Source organism: Saccostrea echinata, unplaced genomic scaffold, assembly GCF_033153115.1.
Source record: "Saccostrea echinata isolate AGI-Se365-2 ecotype Australia unplaced genomic scaffold, CSIRO_AGI_Sech_v1 ptg000029l, whole genome shotgun sequence".
NCBI lineage: Eukaryota > Metazoa > Mollusca > Bivalvia > Ostreida > Ostreidae > Saccostrea > Saccostrea echinata.
Window position 1 is genome coordinate 40,548,336 of NW_026889778.1, and position 13,890 is coordinate 40,562,225.

At 30.1% G+C, this 13,890-nt stretch overlaps 1 pseudogene; it reads right to left on the minus strand.

Annotated features, from left to right (window-relative positions):
• Nucleotides 1-10,199: 10,199 nt before the first annotated feature.
• LOC133195319 (toll-like receptor 4) lies at nucleotides 10,200-10,868 on the minus strand (annotated as a pseudogene).
• Nucleotides 10,869-13,890: the final 3,022 nt, after the last annotated feature.

A 13,890-nucleotide genomic window follows, 5' to 3' on the forward strand; every position in this document is an offset into this window, starting at 1 on the left:
TTCCGTTCCTAATGAAAACAAATGAAGCTTTCCACTCGGAAGCGTTTGTGCGCATGTGCGAGTAACTGTCCCGCACTTAAGTTAAAAGACCTTATTACTACTTTTGCGATATCTGTGATACTTCTCTTTTGCAGGGCAAATTAATAACCTTTGGGGAAGTTTTTGTTGGAAGATAATTACATGTAAGAAACCTTTATTAAACAATGTAACGTCATATTTTATTAAACTACATTTAAAAAAAAAAAAGAAGAAGATAAAATCAAATACATTCAACTACATTTTTTTTTATTTACGGAATCTCCATTGTATTCCAAATGCCAGTTATACTTAAGGCATTGAATTCATCAATTACTAATAAAAGAATGAAATTGAATCTAATGTTGAAAACTCATTAAAAACTCTTTACATTTTATAAGATTTATTTGTTTAATTATATTAATTTATTCAAGAGGAAAATAATGATAAAAAACAAATAAAGTGAAATTAATGACCATTCACTTAAAATGAACATGTCTGAAAAGACAATCTTTTTTTAACGTTTAAAAAGTAAAAATAGCTTTTAAAACGGCTATTAGAAAACTAATATATGTAGTTTCTGTTCTGCAACATACATTACTTAAACGTTATAAAACAACATCTTGAAAATAACATTACTTATGACGTTTTTTATATTTGCGATCATTATAAAAGTATTTATAAAGTTTAAAGATTATTATTTCAATCCACAATGATTTAGAAAGAGCATTAACATCATATGTACATTTATTCTGTCTTGAAATAAAAAAAAACTTACTTGAAAACTGACACAATTTTCAATTTCTTACGAAGTCTTTCGATCTATGAACGATATGTTGACAGATACTAGATTGAAAGATGAAACTTTTTCGGATATTTATATGCCAATTATATATATATTTGTCAAATAAACTGTATCATCTTCCTGTTTTGTCTCAGCCCGTGTAGAAGACGAAAACGAAACTCCCAGAAACACTTCCTGGACAAAATATTCTGATTATTGATGGACAGTTGAAATATTTTTTTTAGTTTAGCACATATGGTTTATCATTGATTGGATGCCGGTGAGTTCAGCTAGTAATTGTTCAGATCTTTATCCAATGCTATGCAAATGTACTTCAATGACTTATTGGATATTGCTTATAATGGTACGTGTGAATATTACATAAGAAGATGAATGTATGCATTCAAATATTTTTTGTGGCAAATGTAAATCAAAAATGACCATACTCAATTGCTTGTTATATGTAGATAAAAACTTAAACTGTTAAGATGTTATATTGAATACCTTCCTTGATTAAAGCAACGAAAACTTTCTTAAACATGGGTTTGTTTGACAAACAGACGTTGCCTTACACTGTATTAAAAACTAATGAGAAGGCAGTTACTTTGGACTTATATACTCGTACATTTATTCATACATGTAAAGATAGTACGTAAAAATTATTCTAATCAGTAAAATTAGATCTTGTTTTCCTTTGCGTACAAGGCTTAAAATGAGTTTTGTTTTGTTATACCATCTTCTTCAACTTCCCTCGATACAATTTATTTTCTCCATCCATGAGTCTACTCTGCTCTGTTTTTTTTTTTTTGCAAATATAGCAATAAACTATTTGTCGTAAATTGGCATTTATTAGAATGCCAAACAAATTAACCAAATATGTGCAAAAATTACACATGCCCATATTTGACTATATCCCTTATAAGGATATAATATACATAACGAAAAAATACAAATATGACTAGAAGAATTGGCAAGAAAGATGGGCGAACAAACACGCCCAAACACATGGGCATTTATTAAAATGCCCAACAAATTAACCAAATATGGACAAAAGTTATACATGCCAAACAAGCCAATCTTAAAAGCATGTGAAACACACACGACAAAACATCGTTAATATATCAAATCTGAGAACAAGTAACATACCATTATTTCAATGTAAATACATATGTATTATTGAATCGAATATAACTGAGTATATATAATGTGTGGTTGCAGGGGAGGAGGTCGGTCAAAAATTTGTTTCCATCAGAATGCATGGTCTGGAGATAAACAAGATCAAGTTGCAAATCTATAGAAGCAAGAATTAATTGCGGCACTAAAAATTCCGGAAAAATTCTCCAATAACAGTAGAATAACAGAGATGGTATAAATTACTTTATGTTGCAATTAAATACAATTATACCATCGTCTTCAACTTCCCTCGATACAATTTATTTTCTCCATCCATGAGTGTCTACTCTGCTCTGTTTTTTGCAAATATAACAACAAACTATTTGTCGTAAATTGGCATTTATTAGAATGCCAAACAAATTAACCAACAGTCATCCTCATGCAATTTGTACTACACTGTAAACAGAGTATAGTAAAGTGTCAGCAAATATTGATGCAACTATACTATAAAACAGAATATAATATAAGGTCATCAACTATGGTGACAGTCATACTTTTGTAAAATGCCGCCTTAGACAGTCATACAACTGTAATTGTTTTACTCTGTAAAGGCAATATAATTGAAAAACATTAACAATACCACCCAACACCATTGTAATGATGGAAACTGTTTAACACTTTAAACTAAATATAATACAAGGTCATCAACTATGCCGCCTCAGACAGTCATACTGATGTTAATTGTTTTATACTGTAAACTGAACATAAAAAATCATCGACTATGCTGCGTCAGACAGTCATACAAATGAAAATTATTTAACACTGTTAACAGAGTATAATAAATATCCATCTACTTTGCTGCCTCAGATAGTCATTCTGTAAACAGCTAGAACATAAAAAATAAAATCATGGACAATGCTGCCTCGATAGTCATGTACTAATGTAAACCATTTTACACTGTAAACAGAATATAAAAAGTCATAAATATGCTGCCTCAGTCAGTCATACTAATGTAGATTGTTTTTCACTGTAAACATATTAATACTGTTAACAGAATATGATAAATATCCATCAACTATGCTGCCTCTTACAGTCATTCTGTAAACAGCTAGAACATAAAAATAAAGTCATCGACAATGCTGCCTCAGACAGTCATACTGATGTCAATCGTTTTACACTGAAAATAGAATATAAAAAGTCATCAATATGCTGCTTCAGTCAGTCATACTAATGTACAAAACAGAATCTAATAAAATCCAATCTATGCTGCCTCAGAGAGTCGAATTAATGTTAACTGTATTTCAATGTAAACAGAATCTAAAAAGTTATCGACTTTGCTGCCTACAGTCATACTGATGTAAATTGTTTTCACTGTAAACAGAACATAAAAAATCATCGACTATGCTGCATCAGACAGTCATACTAATGATAATTGTTTTTCACTGTAAACAGAATATACTAAAAAGTAATCGACTTTGCTGGCTGAATTAAATTGCTTTACATTATAAACAGAATATATTAAAAGTCTACCAGTTCTGTTCTGAATTGTACTACACTACATGAGAGAATATAATAAAAAGTCATCAAGTATGCCACCTTAGGAAATCATGTTGTAAATTGTTTTACAGATAAACAGAATATAATAAATGCCGTCTACTATGCTGCCTCAGACGTCATAGTGATGTAGCTTGTTCAACTCTAGAAAACAGAAAATAATAAAAGGTCACTAACTTTGTTACCTAAGACAGCCACAGTGGTGTAAATTGTTCAAAATTCTACAAAATACAATATAATCAAGTCATCATTTATGCCACCTCAGACAGTCATACTGATGTATATCTATATTTATATTTAATAACAGTTACAAAAAACATATACAGTTTCATTCATAACCATAACGTAAGATGATTGCACAATGTACATGTTGCCTTGGACAGTCATTGTAATGTGTTGACACTGAGGTATATACTGTCAGAAATGCTGCCTCAGATAATCACTGTAGTTAGAAATGGAGTATTATACTCTCAGAAATACTGCCTCAAAAAGACATTGCAGTTAACATTAGATATACATTTTGTTCAGAAATGCTGCCAAAATCATTCTGGTATAACTTAACTAGAAACCACTAAATGATATAATATTTAGCCGCATCAGACAGTCTGCCCTAAAGGAAAAATATAAACTATTAAACAATGAATTCAAAAGTACAGTTGAAATGTCTATAATTGACCTGTAAGACAGATTTAACTGAAATAACATCTGAGGTACTGTGGGTAACTGAATATTAGGCACAACTGATAGGCGTGGAACACCCTTAATTCTAAATTGTACTGGGTTAGTTAATCCTTGGATTATGATTGTCTCTTAATTTGAGTTGGTTGTACTGTAAGGTCTGTCTCCACATATGTCAATGCTATTATGACGGAGAGGTATTACTATATGCCGCGGTTATTTCATGGCGGAGCATAAGAGGAAAGAAGTAGTATTAATTCCACTGAGATTAAATAGAAACTTTTGCAGAAGAAATACATAAAAGCAGGTTATTATATTTCTGCAATGTCGCAATCATTAGGCGACGATTATTTGACTGAAAGGGGGTAAAGATTTCGGATACAAATAAGCTGTTTTTGAAAATATTGAAATAAATAATCCGCCCTCCACTGGAAAGAAAATAAATAATCCGACTTTCTCTCTTCCATTCTAATTTTTTGCTTGCAAACTTAATTCATAATAATCTGACACTGGTTATATTTGACATAAATATACCAAATATATCCTATGAAGCATACATGATTAATGGAGAATAAATGATAATAAAGAATTTATAATTTGATTGGACAACCCCCTCCCAGAAACAAATGGGCATCCCTCTATATTCTAAAATCTAGCATTTTATTTAAATAAAATACTAGTACATCAGTGGTAATTTTCATTGCTGGTGGCTCTTCTGTACTTTCATAATACTGATTATCCAAAATGGTTTTTTTTTTTTTTTATTTTTTTTTTTATTTGTCCATTGTATACATACATATATGCATATAAATGTCTACAAAACAGTATACAAAGGATTTTTTGCACCACACACACACACATTCATACAGTCACTCACACTTATCGGATTAAGCTAGAAATATGCTGAAGAAATATGAAGGCTACTTTAAGAGGACAGAAATCATTATATCTGTTGTTCATGAATAAAAAAAAAATACAAACAATTATTGAAAAAACAAATATAAAACATTCAATAATATTCCATAGATTGGTTACAAAGAAACACATTTCAAATAGGTTCAAACATTTTCTTCCATAAGTCCCATTTTTTTTCAAACAATGATAATTTAGTGTTATAGATTGATACACTTCTCTCAATGTTATATTTCATTTTCAAATGATTTATAAGGCCAAAAAAGTTTGGTTTTTTACATTGTGATGAGCAAGAAAAATATACTGCTTAGTGTATAATATGATAAAGTTTATAATCATGTTATCTTTAGTGAGTGGTATTTCACCCAAAATAATATTTTTAATATTAAAACCAATTCTTTTAGAAGTTGTTCTACAGATATGCATACTCAAATTTCTCCATAAATCCACTATGTCATTACAAGTTACAAATACATGTTGAATAGTTTCAGTATCCTCCTTACAAAAGTTGCATGAATCAGATGTTTTGATGTTAACTTTTTTAAGATAATATCCAACAGGAAGAATTCTATGAAGAAGTCGGTATTGAAACCACTGTACAGAAGAATCATTTGTGGTCTTGAAACATACTCGAGAAACATCTTGTGTGCATATATCATTCACTCCATGGGGAGTCAACTCTACATTCCACTTTGAAATTGCTGTAGGCTGCATACAATTTTTGTTTATGACATTATAAATAATTTTTGTACATTTATTATTTAACAAAATATTTTCATAATAAAATGGTAAATAAGGCAAGCAACTTTTCTTCATTGATGTTCTCTCAATTGCCAGAATTTTAAAGCATTTTGCAATAGCACAAATGACACTATTGAACTGCATTACATTTAAAGTAGGAATACTAAATTTTTGTTGAAAAGCAGACTTTGAAAGAAAAGAACAATCATCAGACAGGAAGTCTCCAACAATTTTAACACCTTTAAGATACCAATTTTCTATAAAAATACTCTTATTATCAATCTTTATGTTTGAGTTGTACCATATTGGAATACTACAAGCTTTGTATTTCATATCCCTGTCATGTTCCATCTTTTTCATTACATTTTGCCAAGAACTAAAGACATCAAACCAAAAAGGATTGTTCTTTGTCATTAGAATATTAGAGATATACTCATCTCCAAAGTCTAAAAATTGTTTTATAACATCATTTCCATTAACTGCCAAAAATATATCTAACCATGGTTTATTTCCTGTATTCAACAGTCTTTGGACCCAAGTGCATTTTAAAGATTTTATGAAGTTAAAAATATTTACCATTTTTAAACCTCCAGATAGATTATCTTGAGTAACTATATTTCTTTTAACCTTATCACATTTTGATTTCCATACAAATTCAAAGATATCTTTATTTAATGAGGAAATCTTGTCGCTGCTAGGTGTAGGAAGAGAAATAAATAGATGATTCAGTTTTGGTAAAATTAAAGTTTTTACAACAGTGACTCGACCAATAGGTGTTAGTATTCGTCGATTCCACTGTTGAATCAAAGATTTTATTTTGGGTAGAATAATATCATAATTTGTGTCAGTAATAGTTTCTAAGTCTACAGAAAAATTAATACCCAGCAATGAGAAAGTTGTTGACCCCCAATCTAACTTCCATCTTGGATGGTGAAAAACTTGATTTGAAATTTTTTTTGAGCCAATCCAAATAATTTTTGTTTTATTACTATTTATTTTTAATCCAGATAACTGTGAAAAAAAATCCAAGGTATCAAGAGCAGCAAAAAGTGATTTTGGTGAACCATCAAGGGCAAGTGAAGTGTCATCAGCATATTGGGAAATTTTGTGTTCTTTCTCCTGAATAATAATGCCCTTTATGTCTTTATTTTGTTTCACAAGAATAGCAAGGATTTCAGCACAGAGGAGAAATAAATAAGGAGCAACGGGATCTCCCTGTCTACAGCCTCTCTGAATATGGATTTGTTCAGATAAATGTCCACATTGTAGAACAGATGCTTTAAAATTTGTATTTAAAATTTTGATCCAATCAATAAATTTGTTCCTAAAACCAAAATAATTCAGTACTTTGTAAATAAAAGACCATGATACTGAGTCAAAAGCTTTCTCAAAATCAATAAGAACTAAGAGACCTGGTATATTTTTTGACTCTGTATATGACATAAGATCGTAAATAAATCTTGTATTTTCACCTATATATCTACCTTTAATAAAACCAGATTGTGTATTTGAAATAAGGATGTCTAAGGTAGTCTTTATTCTATAACTAAGGCACCCAGATATAAGTTTGTACAACACATTCAATGAAGTTATTGGTCGCCAGTTCTTTAAATATTGTCTTGGTTTGTCACCCTTTGGTATACAAAAAATAATGCCAAGCCTTTGTGAAATTGGCAATTCTTTCTTACAGAAAATACAATTTATTGCTCTTAGAATATAACATTTTAAATCTTTCCAAAAGAATTTAAAAAAATCAGTAGTGAAACCATCACTTCCAGGTGATTTATTGTTTTTCATATTTTTCAGAACATCTAAAACTTCACTTTCAACAATTTCATTTTCTAAGTAGCCAGATGTTTTTTCATCAAGTTTTTTTACTTTCAGAAGGATCAATAATATCACCAAGATTCAAATCAATAAGTTCTGAGTCTCTGTTTGCATATAATTTTTTATAAAAGATTTTAACTTGGTTTAAAATTTCAAACTGATCGTAAATAGTTTTATTTTCATCAATATCAATTAAACCCTTTTTATTACTTTGTTTATGTAGTTACGAGATTCTAAGTTGCAAAAATATTTTGTAGGCTTTTCACCTTCTTCAACCCATCTAGCACGTGATCTTATTAAATGACCATGCATTTTTTCTTTTCTTAAATTTTCAAGAGATAATCTTTTTTCTTCAAAAATTAATGTATTGATTTTATTTTGTAATTCCATATTTTGTATTTCTTGTATTAGTGATTTTTCAAGTTCATCTCTCTTCTTTTTCTTATATGAGGAATATGAAATAGTTATTCCACGTATTTCCATTAGAAGAACTTCTAGAAATAAACTGTCATCAATATTATAAATACAGTTACAGTCATCATCAACAGATGTAATGTTTTGTAGATATTTCAATTTTACTTTTTTAATTTCTTGTTTAACTTTTTCAACATACGTTATGTCATGTAATAAACTGTTATTAAATTTCCACAAGCCACAACCTCTCTCAAACCAATTGAACTTTAGTTCTAGAACTACAATAGAATGATCTGACCTATAACCAGGTTGTATTGTGAAATTTTCTACCAAGTTGGATAGGCCTTCAGATATCAGAATATAATCAAGCCGACCTTGCCTACATGGGTTTTTTCTTCTCCATGTGTAAACTTTTTTGTCTGGGTTCAAGATCCTGTAGTAGTCAATGATATGTAAATCCTCCATAACTTCTATCAGTTTCTCTCTAGCTTTTGGGTTGTTAACATGAGTATAGTTATATGTATCGATAGCAGGGTTTGAAGCAGGATTTAGATCACCACATAATATGAAATATTCATTATCAAATTCTAAAAAGGTTTCACGAACTTTTTCATAAAAGTCTGGACAATCAACATTTGGACCGTACACATTAATAAGAGTTAATCGGTTATCCTCTACTGTAATATCTAGAGCTATTAGATTTCCCTCACAATCTTTTTTCTCATTGTGAATTTTAAATTCAAAGTTATTATTAAAAAGGACACTAACACCACGTGAATTGGACTTAAAAGAACTAAAAATACATTTATATCCCCATTGAGCTTCTACGTAAGGTTCTAAATCATCAGTAAAATGTGTGTCTTGCAAACACAGAATAGAAAGACTCTTTTTCTTATAGTAATTCAGGACATCACGTCGCTTTTGAGGTGTTGCTAGTCCTTGACAGTTTACCGTTGCAATTTTTATGGAGTCATTCATTTGTAAACAGTATTTAAAGTATTAAGCAACCTCCAAGCAGAAAATCCGATATAATCAGCACTTTCATACACAATCATACTTTCGCACACACCTGTAAATAATGACAAAAGAGGCAAATGGTTTTGCGTCAAAAATAGAATGGATGTATATACAAAGAGAAAAAAGGACATGGCAAAAAAGATCCCCAGTGAAATATCTAAAGACCAAAGAGAGCTTTCTTATTTTGTAATAAATATATTTACATACACGTACCTTTTACTTTTAGCCCATGTCGAAAGTTTGTTACCGGAAATGTGTATTGGCTGCATAAACCTCAAATCAAAAAAACCGGAAACGATTAACTAAGTAAATATCCGGAAAAAAAAACATTTTTATGTTCATGCCTAAAATTACAAGGCATGTCCAATGTTCAAAAAAAAAAAAAAAAAAAAAAAAAAAAAAAAAAAAAAAAAAGAGCAATTACTTTCCAAAATGGTTTTTAAAAATTCAGCTTTTTATATCTACTACATGTATATGAAATCATCAGTTTATAGTCATAATATTTATATAATGTATTGAAATCCAAAAATTTTGATTCTTGAAAATTCGGGAATACATATAAATAACACAGAAATAGAAAACAAAAGTACAAATTAAATTGTAATACAGTTAATATTTACAAAAAATAAAATCATATAATATTTGCAACAAAGTTAAATATACATGAAAAACGGAAACATTTCTTCGATATAAATTTAAAATCTGCTTTATTTTCTCTTTAGTCTACATTGTACATGTATAATTTTAAAAATGCTATCTCTCCACTTGCACAATGAGTTCTTTAAATGTATATTTATTAAGTGTTTTTTCTTTTCTTTTTCTTTTTTTTTCAATTCTCAAAGAAAGGATTTCGATATTTTAAATAAACAAATTTACATTCCAAATACATGTACATGTAATACTATCTTCATGAAGGAAAAAATGGATTTAACATTCATCAAATTATATCTATGATGACATTTTACGAAATCTGTGGCCTCCTCCCTTGGTTCTGTACTTTACTTTAATCTATACTTTACTTTACTTTTCTTTATTTACTTTGTACTCTACGTAGCATTAATTATTGGAAATTTCGCCACATCATTTCACAGCAGCTATTTGACCGATTTTAAGGCACAGAGAAGTTCATCCCAAAACTGCTCCATCAGCTCAGTAGCCCAGTAGCTTCTGGCCACTTTGTACTCACAATGGACCACCATATATATTCAAAGTCTTTTGACATTCTTTTTATCGGAATACCGTCTTTGATTATCGCTATGATGGATTTTTTTCGATCATTATGAAAGGAATGAGTCACCACCATCTGAACAGCATACAAATTCCAACCATTGTCGAGAAAGTTTTCAGTGACAACAAACACAACTTTCCTACTTTTGTTTATAAATCTTAACAGTTCGATCGTCAGCTTTAGATATTCCAGGAATGAAGTCTTTATCTGGTAAACCTATTTGAAATCCTCTCTTGGTTTGATGTAATGTAGTGCTTACAATTCTATAGTCATCTTCAGCATAGGATATAAAAGCATCAAACTGAAAGTTTCCACTCTCGACGGAATATATATCTTTCCACCTACTACGTAAGTTTAAATAATATAGTCTACATGTACACGATACTTATTCACAAGGAAAACGACGGTGATTGCAGAAGTTAAAATTACTAATATAGAGAAAGAAAGGGCTAAGCACGTTTCTCTCAGAAATTTTATTTCAAATTCTCTAAATGTCTTTTCCCGTAGTAGTCCTAACACTGTTATATTCTTTTCACTGCTTACAGTTTCACCGAGGTCTCCGAACAAGCTTTGAATTTTCTTCATCCTTCTGAGTGATTGAACATGTAGACAATCACTAATTATAGAATTTCCCTAAACGACAACCTCTGAACTTTTTAAACGTTTAAGGATGATTAAATCTGCCTCTGTTAGAGATGCAATTTTGCTATAACTTATGTTCAGCAGTTTTATATTCTGTACATATTTCAGGGTAACTGGGAAGGATGAAAAAAAAGTTGCCACCTAAGTTCAGAGACAACAAGGATGTTTGATATTTTAATAAAGAAGGTGGAAGGTATAGTGTAAATTATTCCTTTGCAGGTCTAATTCTTCGAGTTTTTTAAGATTATAGAACATGCTTTCCATCATCCACCATCGAAACTTAATCTTATATTTCGTGCAATAATTTTTTTTAGTTTTGTTGCTTTTTTCGAATATATGAGAGTATAGTGTAGGGCATGTGTTGTCGGTGATATCAAGAACTTCTAAATTGGGTGTATCAAGTCCAAAAATGTGTCTTATTGGAAAATTTATGTGAGAAAAATAAAGCTCTCGCAAATTTTTACCGGATACATTTATGCGTAATAGAGAAGGGTCCTTAATTCTAATATTGTGGATATAGTTAGAGGTATAATTTATAACTTGCAGCTCATTAGAAATAGGAAATATTAGCGTAAAGCCTCTTTTCAATCTATATTGCATTTGAATTGACGTGTTGTAGAAACCCATTACTCCGATGCATGAGTTGTTGTTGACACTAACATCGAGAAGTTTTAGTTTTGGAAAATTTCGCAAGAAGTCTATTCCTAACTGAAAGTCTACCACTCTTTTTTTAGCAACATCGAACAATTCAATACAGCTATCCATATTAGTTCCAAGCTAATTTACAAAGCCTGAAATGTGGTTATTAATGAGAAATACATGCTGGACACAGATGCTGAAAAGGTATCTGGAGTTACTTTCATTCAAATAGAAAGATTTTGGAAATAAGTAAGGACAATTTTCATTGGCAACAATTTTATCCATTGTTCGATTTCGCAAGCATTTTAAACTTCTCATAACTACATTCATGTCACACAACCCCCCAAAGTACATTTCTACACTCTGTAGGTATGGAAAAGAACAAAATATCTCTTCATTGATGTTGCAAAGCACATGTCCTCTGAAATACATTACCAGATATTGAACAGGGGATTTTGATAATCCACTAAATCTATATTTGTGTATGTGGAAATGTGATGTCGAGAATAATTTCAAATCTCTTAATTCTTTCAAACGTTTGAAAGATTCATCCTTTGAATCTAATTGTGTCAAACACATCGATGTGTAATATTTCCAAAGATGAAAGGCTTGATAATTCGCCATCAGGATAACTTGTAAATGCATTACCATCGACGGTCAAAATTCTCAATTTCCTAAGGTTAGACAATGAATTAACTTTAAAAGAGAAAACTGTAAGATTGCAAGATGAAAGTTTGAGAAAACATAAGTTTTACAGTAGTTTAACAGAATCGTTTCGTATGAAATTCAACTTGTTGTTGTTAAAATTCAGAGTTGTAACCTTGCTTAGAATTAAATGGATATCTTTGAATGTCTTGGTAGATATCAAAGTAAAATTATTGAAAGAGAGGTCATCTATAACCGTTTTGTTATCTAATTTGTCTCCGAATTCACGAGGTATCACTTCTAGGTTAAGCCGACTACAATTCCATAACCGGCCTTGATTGCCACATTCATCTTTGTAAGATATAACTCTGCACTGCCTCTCATTGTAAATTCTACAACTAGAAGTAAATAATGCTTGAAAGTAAAAAGTTTAATTTATTGCAGATTAGTACGTCTATGTTTCGAGTAATAAATGAAAATACTCACTATAAACAGCATACATAAATAATATGTAGCAGAAAGTTCTTGTTACCGTCATGATGATGTGTGGCACAGCTTTCCATTAAATGATAAGAAATCTGAAATGTTTTGGTAGACAGAAATTATGAAAACATCTCTTCATGAGAAAAATAATAAAACATATTCCAAATTTAAAAGAAATAAACATAAAACATTGAATTTATACAAAAAAAAAGGCTCTGCCAATTTTTATTTTTAGATTATATCTTCACTAAGACTTATTTGAAGAATAAAACTATTGATAATGTCATCAAAACTGTAAACCTTTAAGATGGTAATTTTTCTAAGTTATAAAAATGTCTCCAACCTTAGTTTTACCTCGTGCAAACCAATGAATATACTGTGTTTATCCGACCATTTTATTTGAAACTTGATATGATAAACAGAATCAGAATAGCTAACATTTAGTTAAATGTGAAATGAAAACGCAGATACAATATAAGGGAAGTATCCAGTATTGGAAAAGGGAACACTTTCCAAAGATCACTCATTCGTTATTTCTTTCTGAGATATCAATTAGTTTAGTACTTAGTATAATGGGGTATTTTGTTTATCTCATGCAGTTTAAAGGAATCATTTAAAATTAGTTATTGTCGGCATTGTTATTGTGCTTTGAATTAAAGGGTTTTTTTGATGATCAACTTCCTCTAAAAATCATAAATTGGTCATGATCCTTTGACACCATGCAGAGGAAGGTTCCTTAAAGAAAAATTTGCTGTATCAATTAATTAGTGCCAAAACTTCCTCGTGTTTCCGATCATTTTGTTTGGGGGGGGGGGGGGGTGGAGACATCTAAGAAAAAGGAAATTGAAAATGGATTCTTATAAACATTCGTGATTATAAAATAGCGTAAATTTTAAATTATTTTTCTGACTATCATCTTTCATGTACAATATTTCCATTTCACATACCGAATTAAAAAAAAAAAAAAAAAAAAAAAAACTTTTCCTGCTCCGAAAACTAAACGCATGTTGGCAAAGCAGCCTGTTCACTTCATGTATAACTATGAACAATAAAAATTTACGTGATATGTTTTCGAAACTATTAATATATTTTAAGCAAATTATTTGCACGGTATTGTTAGCATTTGCAAGGTTTTGTTTTTATTTAGCAAAAACCTTATTGAAATTATTTTTTTTTTACTGAGCGTATATGGTAGATT